At 42.5% G+C, this 14,028-nt stretch overlaps 2 protein-coding genes across 6 annotated transcripts in view; one reads left to right on the forward strand and one right to left on the reverse strand.

Annotated features, from left to right (window-relative positions):
* Positions 1-12,667, reverse strand: part of strbp (spermatid perinuclear RNA binding protein) — a 124,599-nt gene extending 111,932 nt beyond the window's left edge. Inside the window, exons 1-2 of one of the 4 annotated variants that reach the window (XM_052525976.1) lie at positions 12,386-12,667; positions 3,863-4,029 (exon numbers count right to left, since the gene is read on the reverse strand). The gene's annotated coding sequence lies outside the window, so the exon portion shown is untranslated. Of the gene's footprint in view, positions 1-3,862; positions 4,030-4,120; positions 4,330-12,385 lie in introns of those variants that run through there. The other 3 variants (XM_052525978.1, XM_052525979.1, XM_052525977.1) reach the window with 3 other exon arrangements.
* The window catches only part of sh2d3ca (SH2 domain containing 3Ca), a 304,863-nt gene that overhangs the window by 138,246 nt on the left and 152,589 nt on the right, over positions 1-14,028 (forward strand). The window contains exon 1 of one of the 2 annotated variants that reach the window (XM_052525972.1): positions 9,937-9,953. The exons of the other annotated variant lie outside the window; for it this stretch is intronic. The gene's annotated coding sequence lies outside the window, so the exon portion shown is untranslated. Of the gene's footprint in view, positions 1-9,936; positions 9,954-14,028 lie in introns of those variants that run through there. 2 annotated transcript variants of the gene reach the window in all.

A 14,028-nucleotide genomic window follows, 5' to 3' on the forward strand; every position in this document is an offset into this window, starting at 1 on the left:
TTTCCTTGCTAGTTTACAGCTGAACTCACTAACCTAGTGATCATCAAAATATGCTGATTGTCACTAAAAAAACATGAATCATTCACATCGTCTCCCTCGCCACCAAAAACTCATCACTTCTTCGTCTTCCTTTACCTCCCGTCTGGTTTCCACTAGATTCCATAGCCACATTCTGCTCATGAGTGACGTCATTCATTTCTTAAAGAGACAGCGCACACTTTTAGAAAAGAAGCGTTTGCTTCTTCTTCTGACAACACACCAGTGGAGTGAAATTGTCTCCTACGCCGTAACATCCCTATTTTCAAGTAGTCTAGAAAATATGACTACAATACCCTGGAGACTGAGCGCCATGATATGATGCCGGTGCGACGGGAGTCAGAGAAACAAGCGTTGCCAATTCAAGTCTGAGTGACTGTAATAGGACAGGTGAAGCCAGAGCCAAGGAAACAGATGCAGATATAACAAAACATGAATGCATTAGACACACCAAGCTGGTGGTACAACAGCTCCCTGTGTGTGTGTGTGTGTGTGTGTGTGTGTGTGTGTGTGTGTGTGTGTGTGTGTGTGTGTGTGTGTGTGTGTGTGTGTGTGTGTGTGTGTGTGTGTGTGTGTGTGTGTGTGTGTGTGTGTGTGTGTGTGTGTGTGTGTGTGTGTGCGTGTGTGTGTGTGCGCATGTGTTGGGGGGGGTAAAACATATGTGTGTGCACCTGAAACAACACACACACACGAGCCCGCGCACACATACATACATCTTGACAAAACACACAAGCACACACGCCTTGATAAAGCACACAGACACCTGGCTGCTTATTCTCCTCTGTCCTCTGGCATCTTAGCTCACCTTGGCCCAGAAACATCACTAGAGCCAGGACTCACCGTCTGCACCTCCCCGGACCCCCTGTCATGACATAAGCCTAATGTACACCCTAACCCTAACCCTAACCCTATACCCAACGCAAGAACTACAATTAGCTACGAAAAATGGCGATTCTGCATTGCGTACGTAAGTTAGGCCAATAAATGAGTCTGTACTCGCTCCAGGGGAAAACAAGGAGAAACAGAGGAGGGAGGGAGCAGATTCTGTTAGCTGGTTGGCTAAAATCCTGAGGATTTGAAGGAAGTGAGAAATGAGGGATGGATACGCAGCTGGAAGTTTCACAGAGCCTGGGATATTTTCCAATTACACACCAGCCTTAAGGGCTTATAGGGCTGGCTGCTGTGCTTTGAGGAATGACCTTCCTGGAATAATGGTCCTGTGTGTGTGTGTGTGTGTGTGTGTGTGTGTGTGTGTGTGTGTGTGTGTGTGTGTGTGTGTGTGTGTGTGTGTGTGTGTGTGTGTGTGTGTGTGTGTGTGTGTGTGTGTGTGTGTGTGCGTGTGCGTGCGCACGCCAGGAAGTATGACTTTTTTTCATTATCAGAATCAATATCAAAATATGTAGTATAGTGACACCGGGCCAAATAGCCAAATACATGAGGTAACACAAGTCATTAATCAGATCAAAGTACTCTGACACACGTGACCATGTTTACCCTGTCTACCCGATTGGCAGGGTTCTGAGGAGGAAAGAACATAATACTACGTACACAGCTGTCAACTGGCTGACAGCGGTGGTGGAGATGCGGCAGCCAACACCATAGAGACCCCTCCATATGTCTGTCTGTCCGTAACTTCCACACTTTCATAATTGTCTGACTGATGTGTGCATACACCACACACCACACACACATACTACAGTATACAAAAAAAAAGGGCCTGCTCAATTCAAAATGTGGTATTCGAATAAGTTTTGTTGCTCACTTACAATTACATTTGGAAACAGGTTGCTTGGCTGCGGGGTAACTGAACAGAATATATACAAATATATATATACAGCACCAGCCAAAAGTTTGGACACACCTACTCATCCAAGGGTTTTTCTTTGTTTTGACTATTTTCTACATTGCAGAATAATAGCGAAGACATGAAAACTATGAAATAACACATATGGAATCATGTAGTAACCAAAAATGTGTTAACAAATCAAAATATATTTTATATTTGAGATTCTTCAAAGTAGCCACCCTTTGCCTTGATTACAGCTGTGCACACTTTCCAACAGTCTTGAAGGAGTTCCCACATATGCTGAGCACTTGTTGTCTGCTTTTCCTTCACTCTGCGGTCCAACTCATCCCAAAAGATCTCAATTAGGTTGAGGTCGGGTGATTGTGGAGGCCAGGTCATCTGATGCAGCACTCCGCCTGGAGGTGTGTTTTTGGTCATTGCCCTGTTGAAAAAACAAATGATAGTCCCACTAAGAGCAAACCAGATGGGATGGCGTATCGCTGAAGAATGCTGTAGTAGCCGTGCTGGTTAAGTGTGCCTTGAATTCTAAATAAATCACTGACAGTGTTACCAGCAAAGCACCCTCACACCATCACACCTCCTCCTCCATGCTTCACGGTGGGAACCACACATGCAGAGATCATCTGTTCACCTACTCTGTATCTCACAAAGACACGGCAGATGGAACCCAAAATCTCAAATTTGTACTCATCAGACCAAAGGACAGATTTCCACTGGTCTAATGTCCATTGTTTGGCCCAAGCAAGTATCTTCTTATTATTAGTGTCCTTTAGTAATGGTTTCTTTTCAGCTATTTGACCATGAAAGCCTGATTCACGCAGTCTTCTCTGAACAGTTGATGTTGAGATGCGTCTGGTGAATAATTTATTTGGGCTGCAATTTCTGAGGCTGGTATATCTAATGAACTAATCCTCTGCAGCAGAGGTAACTCTGGGTCTTCCTTTCCTGTGGCGGTCCTCATGAGGGCCAGTTTCATCATAGCGCTTGATGGTTTTTGCGACTGCCCTTGAAGAAATGTTCAAAGTTCTTGAAAGTTTCTGGATTGACTGAACTTCATGTCTTAAAGTAATAATAGACTGTCATTTCTCTTTGCGTATTTGAGCTGTTCTTGACATAATATGGACTTGGTCTTTTACCAAATAGGGCTAACTTCTGTACACCACCCTTACCTTGTCACAACACAACTAATTGGCTTAAACACATTAAAAAGGAAAGAAATTCAACAAATTACATTTTAACAAGGCATACCTGTTAATTGAAATGCATTCCAGGTGACTACTTCATCAAGCTGGTTGAGAGAATGCCAAGAGTGTGCAAAGCTGTAATCAAGGCAAAGGGTGGCTACTTTGAAGAATCTCAAATATAAAATATATTTTGATTTGTTTAACACTTTTTTGGTTACCACATGATTCCATATGTGCTATTTCATAGTGTTGATGTCTTCACTATTATTCTACAATGTAGAAAACAGTAATAAATGAAGAAAAAAAGGAGTAGGTATGTCCAAACCTTTGACTGGTACTGTATATTGCAATGCAACATACTGGAAGGAAGCATCCACCTCACATGTCAAAAGATCCAGTTGCTCTGACAAGCCAAGGGGCAGCAAATTCAAAGATTGTCTGTTTATACAGTAGACACAGAAAAAGAAAACACATTCTTTCACAAGGAGACAAAGCAAAATAATGAAATAATGCCTTGACAAGACAGAATGGTAAGTAGGCAGAGAGCAGAGCAGCGGTCGGTCGCTTGGTGCTCGTCTTCTCGGGTTGACAGTGAGGGATGCTGCCTGTCAGTCACGTGTGTACTGGAGTGAAACTGACAGATAGGCTATGTGGCTCTGTCTGGGATCCTCTGGAGAAATATGGCCGATCGGCCAGATGCTGTTGAGGCAAAATTAGTCACTGCAGCTTTCTGACTAGACTAGAATGGAACCTAGTTCTGACAGGGGCAAAATGGCCGTAATAGGGGGTGGGGACTGCAGAATTAAAAGCTTGGCAAGTACACATGTATTCATACCTTGCTTGTTGGGATGAGAATATCCCTGTGGGGACTGAGTGAGGATGACTGCCTCACTTCTCTAGACTTCTCCCACTTGTTTTCTCCAGTGCTGTGATTCACTGGGTTCCCAGGTGCCTGCTATTTCCCCCTGACCCGGCGCACAGCTCCATCTGTTTCTCTTGAATCTATTTCAAACAAAACGTGAAACACAGCTCAGTACGGTGGGTGAAACTGGAAATGTAGAAATCACAACCATCACATCCATATTCCTCACACCTTTCCTTCCTCTTCATCCCTTCTTACAGCAATGGTGCTATCCGAGACTTTACACCCCCAGTTTCTCCTTTCTCCCTGTGTCCTTCCGCTAGCTACATAGTGCGTGTGTGTCCTTTAGTCTAGGGCAGAAATGGGGCCACGGTCACCCTCACCTCTCGCCACAGAGAAGAACATGGCTCAAACCAGCTGTTTTTTTATCAATATTCACAGCGCTATCTTACCTAACCTGCAGAGTACAGGCCTACACAAACTCACACACACTCCTAGTCCTGACTCTCCTTTCATGCAGCTCTAATAATTCACCCACCGAGCGAGCTGCAATCAGAGAATCATGCTCTAATTGGTTAATTCTCTCAGGGGGGCAACTGAGGTTTAGGCTAATATCCAGTAAAACAGTGTGTGTGTGTGTGTGTGTGTGTGTGTGTGTGTGTGTGTGTGTGTGTGTGTGTGTGTGTGTGTGTGTGTGTGTGTGTGTGTGTGTGTGTGTGTGTGTGTGTTTGTTTCAAGCTTACCGTATGCTTACCAGTTGAAACAGTTTGCGCATATATTAGGGCAAAATCAAATTACTTGAGGAGCACTGCACCAAACATCCTAGTTAGATGTAAAATTGTGCAACTAAGACCTCCTGGCAAAAAACATCAAAATGAATTACAGATTTATGGATCTATATTAGATTAATTCTGACTATTTTGAGGAAATGTTATGTTGTTGCTATGGTGGCTCAACAGGGACAAACAACAGTAATATTGCATTTTTTTTTTCATTTTTCAAGCGAAGGCCTTTAGGGAGTATGTGAGCACAGACGTTCCCCTTTGCCTCGCCGAGCTCTGCTAGGAGAAAACCGAACCTATATATGCGGATGCCTTTAGGGGGGCCACTGGGTGCAGAGCTATAACATAGAGAGTGGAAGAGCAAGGGAGAGAGAGAGAGAGAGAGAGAGAGAGAGAGGGGGGGGGAAGAAAGAAAGAAAGAAAGTGATAGAGAAGCAGAGAGAAAGAGAGAGAATGAAAGAGCGACCGACCGAGAACAAAACAGAGAGATAGAGAGGAGAGGAATAGCCCGTATGAGCTGACAGTGAGTGCAGTACCACACCACCAAAAGTAAAAGGAGGAAGTGGTGCTGAGAGATGACACCAGCCAGTGATCCATGGAGGACCAGATGGGTTTCTCATGTCATTGTCACACTATTTCAATGATGGAAGCCGAGGCCCAGGCTCAGCCTGCGTCCCAAATGGCACTCTATTGCCTATATAGTGCACTAACGTATGCCTAAGGCCCATAGTGCTCTGTAGTGCACTGTAAGAAAAAGGGGGCCATTTACGACACTGCCTCAGGCTCCACAGTTTTAAAATGCACCCACTGACAGCTGCAACGAGACGCAAGTAGGCCTGATGCTTGAAAATCCATTATCACATGCAACTTAATATTCAGACCCACTTAAAAAGCAACTACTTAGGCTACCTCCCAGATTGGACTACTGTACAAGAGGATTAGATTGTTTTTTTAGATATGCACAGGCCTACTAACATTGCCACTCAGTGACTTTGCTCAAACACGCCATTCTTTCATTCAAGGATGAAGGATTTTAATTGCTCATGTTAAGCAAAGGCATATAGGAAATTGTTCGCCTTTCTTCCTCACCTCCTGTGTGTGTGTGTGTGTGTGTGTGTGTGTGTGTGTGTGTGTGTGTGTGTGTGTGTGTGTGTGTGTGTGTGTGTGTGTGTGTGTGTGTGTGTGTGTGTGTGTGTGTGTGTGTGTGTGTGTGTGTGTGTGTGTGTGTGTGTGTGTGTGTGTGTGTGTGTGTGCGTGCGTGTGACCTTCCATGGTCCTTCTCCTCTCTCCCTGGTGCAGGATGCCTTAAATGGCCATTCCTATCCATGCCTGACTCTGCCTGGTTAAGATCTGATTTCTGATTGCTGTAGCACATCTCTGAATTTGTGTCCCAAATGGCACCCTATCCCCTATTAAGTGCACTACTTTTGACCAGGGCCTATCTGTTTCCGCTGCCTGCTTGCGTCACTCCCCCTGCTCAGCGCTCCGCGAGCTGCTTACACTCTTGCTTAGTCGGCGGCACAGAACAGAAGCCTTGTTTCCACTGGCCTCACACAAACACGCACACACACACACACACACATAAACGCACTCTGTATGCAAACGTGTGTTAGTGCTGCCGTGACAGGTGAAGGCTATCCAGCTGTTGTCTGCTACCACGTTCCTACCTACTGCTCAATGTAAAGTGTGACTTAAAATGTACGCATCTGATTACGCAAGCCGCGGGCAAACTTTAGCACTGTGAACAGCACATTTGAATCTTGCTCTAAATCCAGTTGGCTGGACCACAGGAGGTTTAGTAAAATACCCTGTAATTGGCCCGGACTTTACAACCGTCAACCATCCAATAAAAAAATACATATGAAATGTGCAGGAAGCCGAATTCCCTCCGGCGCTGTGAGGGAGATTTTTCAGTGGCCAGCAGGGAGGATATACACACACACACGCACACTGCCTCCGGGAGGATACTGGACCTGACCCTCCGCTCTAAAAAAGAGCTCTTCAGAATATTCCTCCTCTTAGCAATAAAAAGTGCCAGCCTGCTGAGTCTGACTCAGTGATGCTAGCGGTCTTAACCTCACACACGCCTATTATACACCCTTCACTCTTCTTCCATTGCGACTGCATGCGTCCGCAACAGAAGGGGGAAAAAACACAGCAAGACAATGTCTGATCTTCCTGACTGGCCAGAGAACAAAAGCGGCGATAGTTTTCAGTTTCTGTCAGTTTCTGCTGCCCAACCTCAGGAGGGAAAGAGGAAACCCAAGCTGCCCTGACAGACAAAAATCTAATTCACTCACGGCGTTCGCATTTCCTATCACCTCTGGATGGAATCCAGGAATAGCTCCGATATGCAGGAAGGAGAGGAAGAAAGGGAGAGTGTGAGAAAGAAAAAAAGAGAGACAGAGAGAAAGAGAGATGGAGCGGAGAGAGGCCCACATACGCATCAGTCACATTGAGAGGAAATGTATCATCATTCATCCATGAGGCCCTCTTCACACACACCAACATACAGAAAACATACGTAGCCTACACCTAGGCTATACAAAAACAAGTCTCATTTCCAAATTCAAAAAAACTGCTTTTAAATATGAAATAAATTGTCCAATACAAGACGTTACCAGGGTTAAATGTTTTGGAATGTTGTTTTTAACGTTGTTTTGACAGTATGTGCTTGTGTACATGTGCGCATGTGTGCGTATGTGTGTACGTGTGTGCATGTATGTGTATATACTGTACCAGTCAAAAGTTTGGACACACCTACTCATTCAAGGGTTTTATCTTTAGTTTGACTATTTTCTACATTATAGAATCATCGTAAAGACATCAAAATGATGAAATAACGCAAATGGAATCATGTAGGAACCAAAAAAGTTTTAAACAAATCAAAATATATTTGAGATTCCTCAAAGTAGCCACCCTATACCTTGATGACAGCCTTGCATTCTCTCAACCAGCATCATGAGGTAGTCACCTTGAATGCTTTTCAAATAGTCTTGATTAGAGGTTGACTGATTATGATTTTTCAACACCGATACAGATTATTGGAGGACCAAAAAAAAAAGCCGATACCGATTAATCGGATGATTTTTTCCAATTTAATTGTAATAATGACAATTACAACAATACTGAATGAACACTTATTTGAACTTAAAATAATACATAAATAAAAATCAATTTAGCCTCAAATAAATAATGAAACATGTTCAATTTGGTTTAAATAATGCAAAAACAAAGTGTTGGAGAAGAAAGTAAAAGTGCAATATGTGCCATGTAAAAAAAAGCTAACGTTTAAGTTCCTTGCTCAGAACATGAGAATATATGAAAGTTGGTGGTTCCTTTTAACATGAGACTTCAATATTCCAAGGTAAGAGGTTTTAGGTTGTAGTTAATATAGTATTTATAGGACTATTTCTCTCTATACCATTTGTATTTCATATACCTTTGACTATTGGATGTTCTTATAGGCACTTTAGTATTGCCAATGTAACAGTATAGCTTCTGTCCCTCTCCTCGCTCCTACCTGGGCTCGAACCAGGAACACATCGACAACAGCCACCCTCGAAGCAGCGTTACCCATCGCTCCACAAAACCCGCGGCCCTTGCACAGAGCAAGGGGAACAACCACACCAAATCTCAAAGCGGGTGACGTTTGAAACGCTATTAGCGCACACCCCGCCATTTCACATCGGTTACACCAGCCAAATCTCAGGAGTTGATAGGCTTGAAGTCATAAACAGCTCTGTGCTTGCGAAGAGCTGCTGGCAAAACGCACTAAAGTGCTGTTTGAATGAATGCTTACGAGCCTGCTGCTGCCTACCATCGCTCAGTCAGACTGCTCTATCAAATATCAAATCATACACTTAATTATAACATAATAACACACAGAAGTACGAGCCTTTAGTCATCAATATGGTCGAATCCGGAAACTATAATTTCGAAAACAAAACGTTTATTATTTCAGTGAAATACGGAACCGTTCTGTATTTTATCTAACGGGTGGCATCCATAAGTCTAAATATTCCTGTTAGATTGCACAACCTTCAATGTTATGTCATAATTAAGTACAATTCTGGCAAATTAGTTCGCTATGAGCCAGGCTGCCCAAACTGTTGCATATACCCTGACTCTGCGTGCAATGAACGCAAGAGAAGTGACAATTACACCTGGTTAATATTGCCTGCTAACCTGGATTTCATTTAGCTAAATATACAGGTTTAAAAATATATACTTCTGTGTATTGATTTTAAGAAAGGCATTTGTGTTTATGGTTAGGTACAGTGCTTTTTTTCCCGCACATGCGTTTTTGTTCAATCCTCCCCCTGCGTTGCATCGATTATATGCAACGCAGGACACGCTAGATAAACTAGTAATATCATCAACCATGTGTAGTTAACTAGTGATTATGATTGATTTGATTGTTTTTTAAAAGATAAGTTTAATGCTAGCCAGCAAATTTACCTTGGCTTCTACTGCATTCGCATAACAGGCAGGCTCCTTGTGGCTCCTTGTGGAGTGCAATGAGAGGCAGGTGGTTAGCGCGCTGGACTAGTTAACCGTAAGGTTGCAAGATTGAATCCCGGAGCTGACAAGGTAAAAATCTGTCATTCTGCCCCTGAACAGGCAGTTAACCCACTGTTCCTAGGCTGTCATTGAAAATAAGAATGTGTTCTTAACTGACTTGCCTAGTTAAATAAAGGTGTATAAAAATCAAATATATATTTTTTTTAATCGGCCAAATCGGTTTCCAAAAATACAGATTTCCGATTGTTATGAAAACTTTAATTTGGCCCTAATTAATCGGCCATACTAATTAATCAGTCGACCTCTAGTCTTGATTGAGTTCCTACATATGGTGCTTTTGGAAAGTTTTCAGACCCCTTGACTTTTACACATTTTGTTACGTTACAGCCCTATTCTAAAATATATATTTTTTTCTCAGCAATCTATGCACAATCCCCCATAACGACAAAGTGAAAACTGTTTTTCCCCCAGCAAATCAATAAAAAACTAAAACAGAAATACCTTATTGATATAAGTATTCAGACCGTTTGCTTTGAAACTCGAAATTGAGCTCAGGTGCATCCTGTTTCCATTGATCATCCTTGAGATGGGCCTCTGTACGCCTATGTAGATATTCCATTAAAAATCTGTTGTTTCCAGCTACAATAGTCATTTACAACATCAACAAAGTCTACACTGTATTTATGATCAATTTGATGTTATTTTAAAGGACAAAAAATGTGCACATTTTTCTTTAAGTGACCCCAAACTTTTGAACGGTAGTGTACGTGGGTCAGTGAGCTAGCGCGTGTGTCTGTGCCCAACAAATCACCTTAATTCCAACATCTATTTCAGGGTCAAGGTCAATTCCATTATGGCAATACCAAGAGTCATCCAATCACCTGCTTGTATCCACGGCAATGGAAACCAAAACTATAAGCACATGGTGCTGTGTAGGACATAAGTCCTTTAGGCCTTTATCTTTTTTGAATTAAGCAACTGTTGGCCGTTTATCGAGGACCACAGTTACAGTACGTGGTTAACAGTAAACAGTTACACACAGGACACTCTAAATTCCAACTGTTCAGTGAAAGCACACATGTCTCTTGCCACAGCTTCCTCTTCTTTACAAACAGAAAGAACACACAAACGCGATTGCATTCAGGATACGTGTCATTTATTTGTGTTGTAGTGTTGTTCACTTCCTAAACATAACATTCACCAAATGACAACCACCAGACTAGACAACCACCTTTGGTCAATACATGAACTAAGCATCATACACATTTCCCAACGGCCACTCAACAGTACAAAGCAAAAGACTACATTTAGTGGAAGCAAAGGTGACAGAGAGGGTCCTTCTAAAGCGACAAAGCTCTACACTCTCACCCTTGACCCTCTCGCCCTCTCTCCCTGTATTCAAACAGATACAATGGACTCCAGCACCAGCAACACATTTGCTCATTTGTAAGAAAAGAAGGTAGGTTGGTGAAAATATAGGCCTACGTAAACATATTTCCCACAATTTACATTTCTCATACCTTTACAGAATGAAATAAATCTGATTAAATAAACTAAATAAACTTATGGAGCCACACGATTATGCCCACAAGCTGTTAGCTATTTCTGCCAATGTGCAGAGATCAATTTCCAAGCCAGATGCTGAGCATTATGCTAAGCACACAAACAGAAACACACACAGATATGAGGAAGAGACGAGAGCTAAAAAAAAAAAAAAAAGAACTAGGAAATAAATCCGCATGTTTTTGTGCTTTGTTCCCAGACACTCATGTTGGAGAGTTTCGCGAGAAAATGCAATGCCAAAATGCAATGGAACTGTAAAACCATTCAAATAAAGCAACATAGTATTTTGGTTAGTTTACTTTACACCTCGATTTGTTTACTTCACTTGGGTATTGTTTACAGACACTTTAGGAAAAGCGCAGAGGATTGTCTACAACCCCAAAAACGTACATAAAAAAATAATAATTCCAAAGCCGTTTTCGAATAGTACGACACATCAGACGCACATCATGCCGATGTATTTCTATGCATTACTACTTTCGATAAACATTCATTTACAACTGCTAGTGCGATGCAAAATGCTGAATTGTTGAAACGATTCAGTAAACACGCCTCGCGATATTCACTGCGGATGTAGCGAAAGACACCTGCTCCAGTAGGCGATGAACAACACATACGATACGACGTTATGACACTTGTCTATTGCTGTAACAATTGCACACATACATATATATATAGCCTAGGAATAGTCAATAGTTTCAAAAAGTGACAAATCGATTAGATAGTCCTATGGAAATCTCCATAACAGCAAAGAAACACGTGTGTGTTGAAAATGCCTAATCACATGTATAATCTATTTGCATACACATCAAACAGACATAACTCCACCACACAAGCCACTATGGGTTTCTTCACTGTACCCAAACCAAGAGACTTAATGCGTCGCTCATTTATGTACAGAGCCATGTCCTCATGGTATATACTCTGCCACCAGAGGTTACTCGGGCAAAAAAGCAAGTTTAGCTTTTAAAAAAAACTGATTTGAAAAAAAACATTGTGTCACAGCGCCTCTTTCTAAAAGACCTCATTTAACTGTAGGCTACTGTATATAAGAATGTGAAAACGTATATATAAAGAATGTGCATATAGTATCTTTGATGTCTCCTGTCTGTCCAATATATAACTTTTGTTTTTTGCTGTCTTTGTTATGTAATATCGTATGTTGTTCTTGTCCACAATTGTCATGCAATTGTACGTTTTATGTGGACCCCAGGAAGAGTAGCTGCTACATGTGCAGTAGCTAAAGGGGATCCTAATCAACTAAAAACCAACGGCGGTGAAAACATTTGGCTGGCTTCCCTCCGTTAGCCATAAAGTTCGTTGTTATTTACTCTTAAGGTTAGACTCAATCAAATTGGCAAAGATGTACCAATCTATAAAAACAGTATAATCGCTTTAGCTGAACCGTACAATTAGTGACACCGTTGTTACAACGTTAGCTACAACAGATACACCGGTTCCTGTCCCTGGCCATGAGCGCCACTACCTCCGACAGTCCCAGCTCGCTGCATGCCGCCAGCATTTGTTTCTCGTCCGCGAACTGTGTGTAGTCCGAGGCAGCACAACACACACACACACACACAAAGCGATCGATATACAAAATATATATATATGCTGATTTACTTACGGTTGAAGTGTTACTGTAGTGGGAAAAGATATCCAAACACGCGTTGATACCAGGCACAGTTTCACAGCTCTGACTCTCGTTGACGGGACCAAATCCAAGACGTTCAGTCAAAGCGCTCTCCAGCTAGACACCAGCGAGAGCCGCCTGCTGCTTTCTCCTTCGCAGGAGATTCAAAGATGAATGGTGACTGCGCAGGCGTGGACGGGATAAATTCATTATGAGCGCTGAACAAGCGCCAGCGTCGGGTTTTTACTGTCAGGAGGATGGCTAGACGACCGCCTGCACCGAGATCAAAACATTCAACATGAAATATACAACAGCCATATAGACCGCTACAAATAGCATCTAGCTATATAGCCGTTAGCACGTACTTGTTTACTTCGTGGTAAGAGCTGCACTATTCGCATGAACCTAATAGGCTATTGATTTAAAACACCAACTTATTACGTAGGCTTCATATACTGCCCTGTGGCATTTTTTTTTAGGGATATATGTATTTTCTGTAAGAAATGTTTCTTCTCCTTTCTCTCCATCCAAATGGAGCATTCCTTTCTTTCAGCCTACGGTCGAATAAATCATTCAAGTATAGCTGCACCAATAAATATGCTCGTCTCACAATAGCAGGAGGGGTCGAATGATAGGATAGTATATAACAGCAACGTTCAATCGGCATACTTGAATTCAAATGGCTCGGAGATGGGATTATGAGGACGTGTAAACTATCAATAGCTTCTGATGCTTGACTGAGGATCACAGCAAGTCCCACTGTGCGGTTACCTAACCGAATAGCCTATGCCGCCTGCGCTACTGGCGATGTCCCGTCTTCGGATGACAATTCACTATGCCCGCTAGTAGCCGAACAGAAATCACAGCGACAGCAACAAACGGACAAATGATAGCACCATTTCGACAGCATGATCCACACGAAGGCAGCATAAAAGTGTTATTATAAACCAATTACCGTAATTGCCCGCTTAATTGTCCCCGAAACTGTTACTTCCAGTCAACTGTGCGTTTCCCTGGTTGTCGAGCGTCCTGTTCACTTATTCTAATTTAGAAAGGGGCTTTGTTGACGTGGTAATGTGCGCTTTTCTTAATTGGAGGACTGGTGAAACGGCATTGCCCCCATCGTTTACCAGCTCAGCCTATACTGTAGAAGCCGAACTGCTATACAGTGCAAATCATGAGAAGGTAACCTGACTAGTATATTGCTGCTACGCTATGACGGAGAAGCCTGGAAATGAGGCCAGGACAAAAGGGATGCTATAGTAGACTAAGCTTGAATATATAAATAAGGAAACCTACTATGCTCACACGGCAGCACTACATTTTGAGAGGTTGTTATTATGCGTTATTAATCAGTGGACTGTTATATTTCATCTGTTAGCCTATACCATGAAATAAACCACCGAACATTTCTCCCCCACACTTAAATACACAACAAACAAACACATGCATGCACACACAAACACAAGAACACACACCCTCACACGCACAAACACAGACACACACCAACCAAAGTTAGCCTACGCCTTCCTCTGAGAGTTGAACTGAATAGAGGGGGCAAAAACAGAAAGGCTCTATGAATGCGTCTGAGCGAGATACTTGGAGTGTTATGTAAAAGCTGTTCTCCGAACCATTTC

The sequence above is a fragment of the Oncorhynchus keta genome, chromosome 9 (assembly GCF_023373465.1).
Source record: "Oncorhynchus keta strain PuntledgeMale-10-30-2019 chromosome 9, Oket_V2, whole genome shotgun sequence".
Taxonomy (NCBI): domain Eukaryota; kingdom Metazoa; phylum Chordata; class Actinopteri; order Salmoniformes; family Salmonidae; genus Oncorhynchus; species Oncorhynchus keta.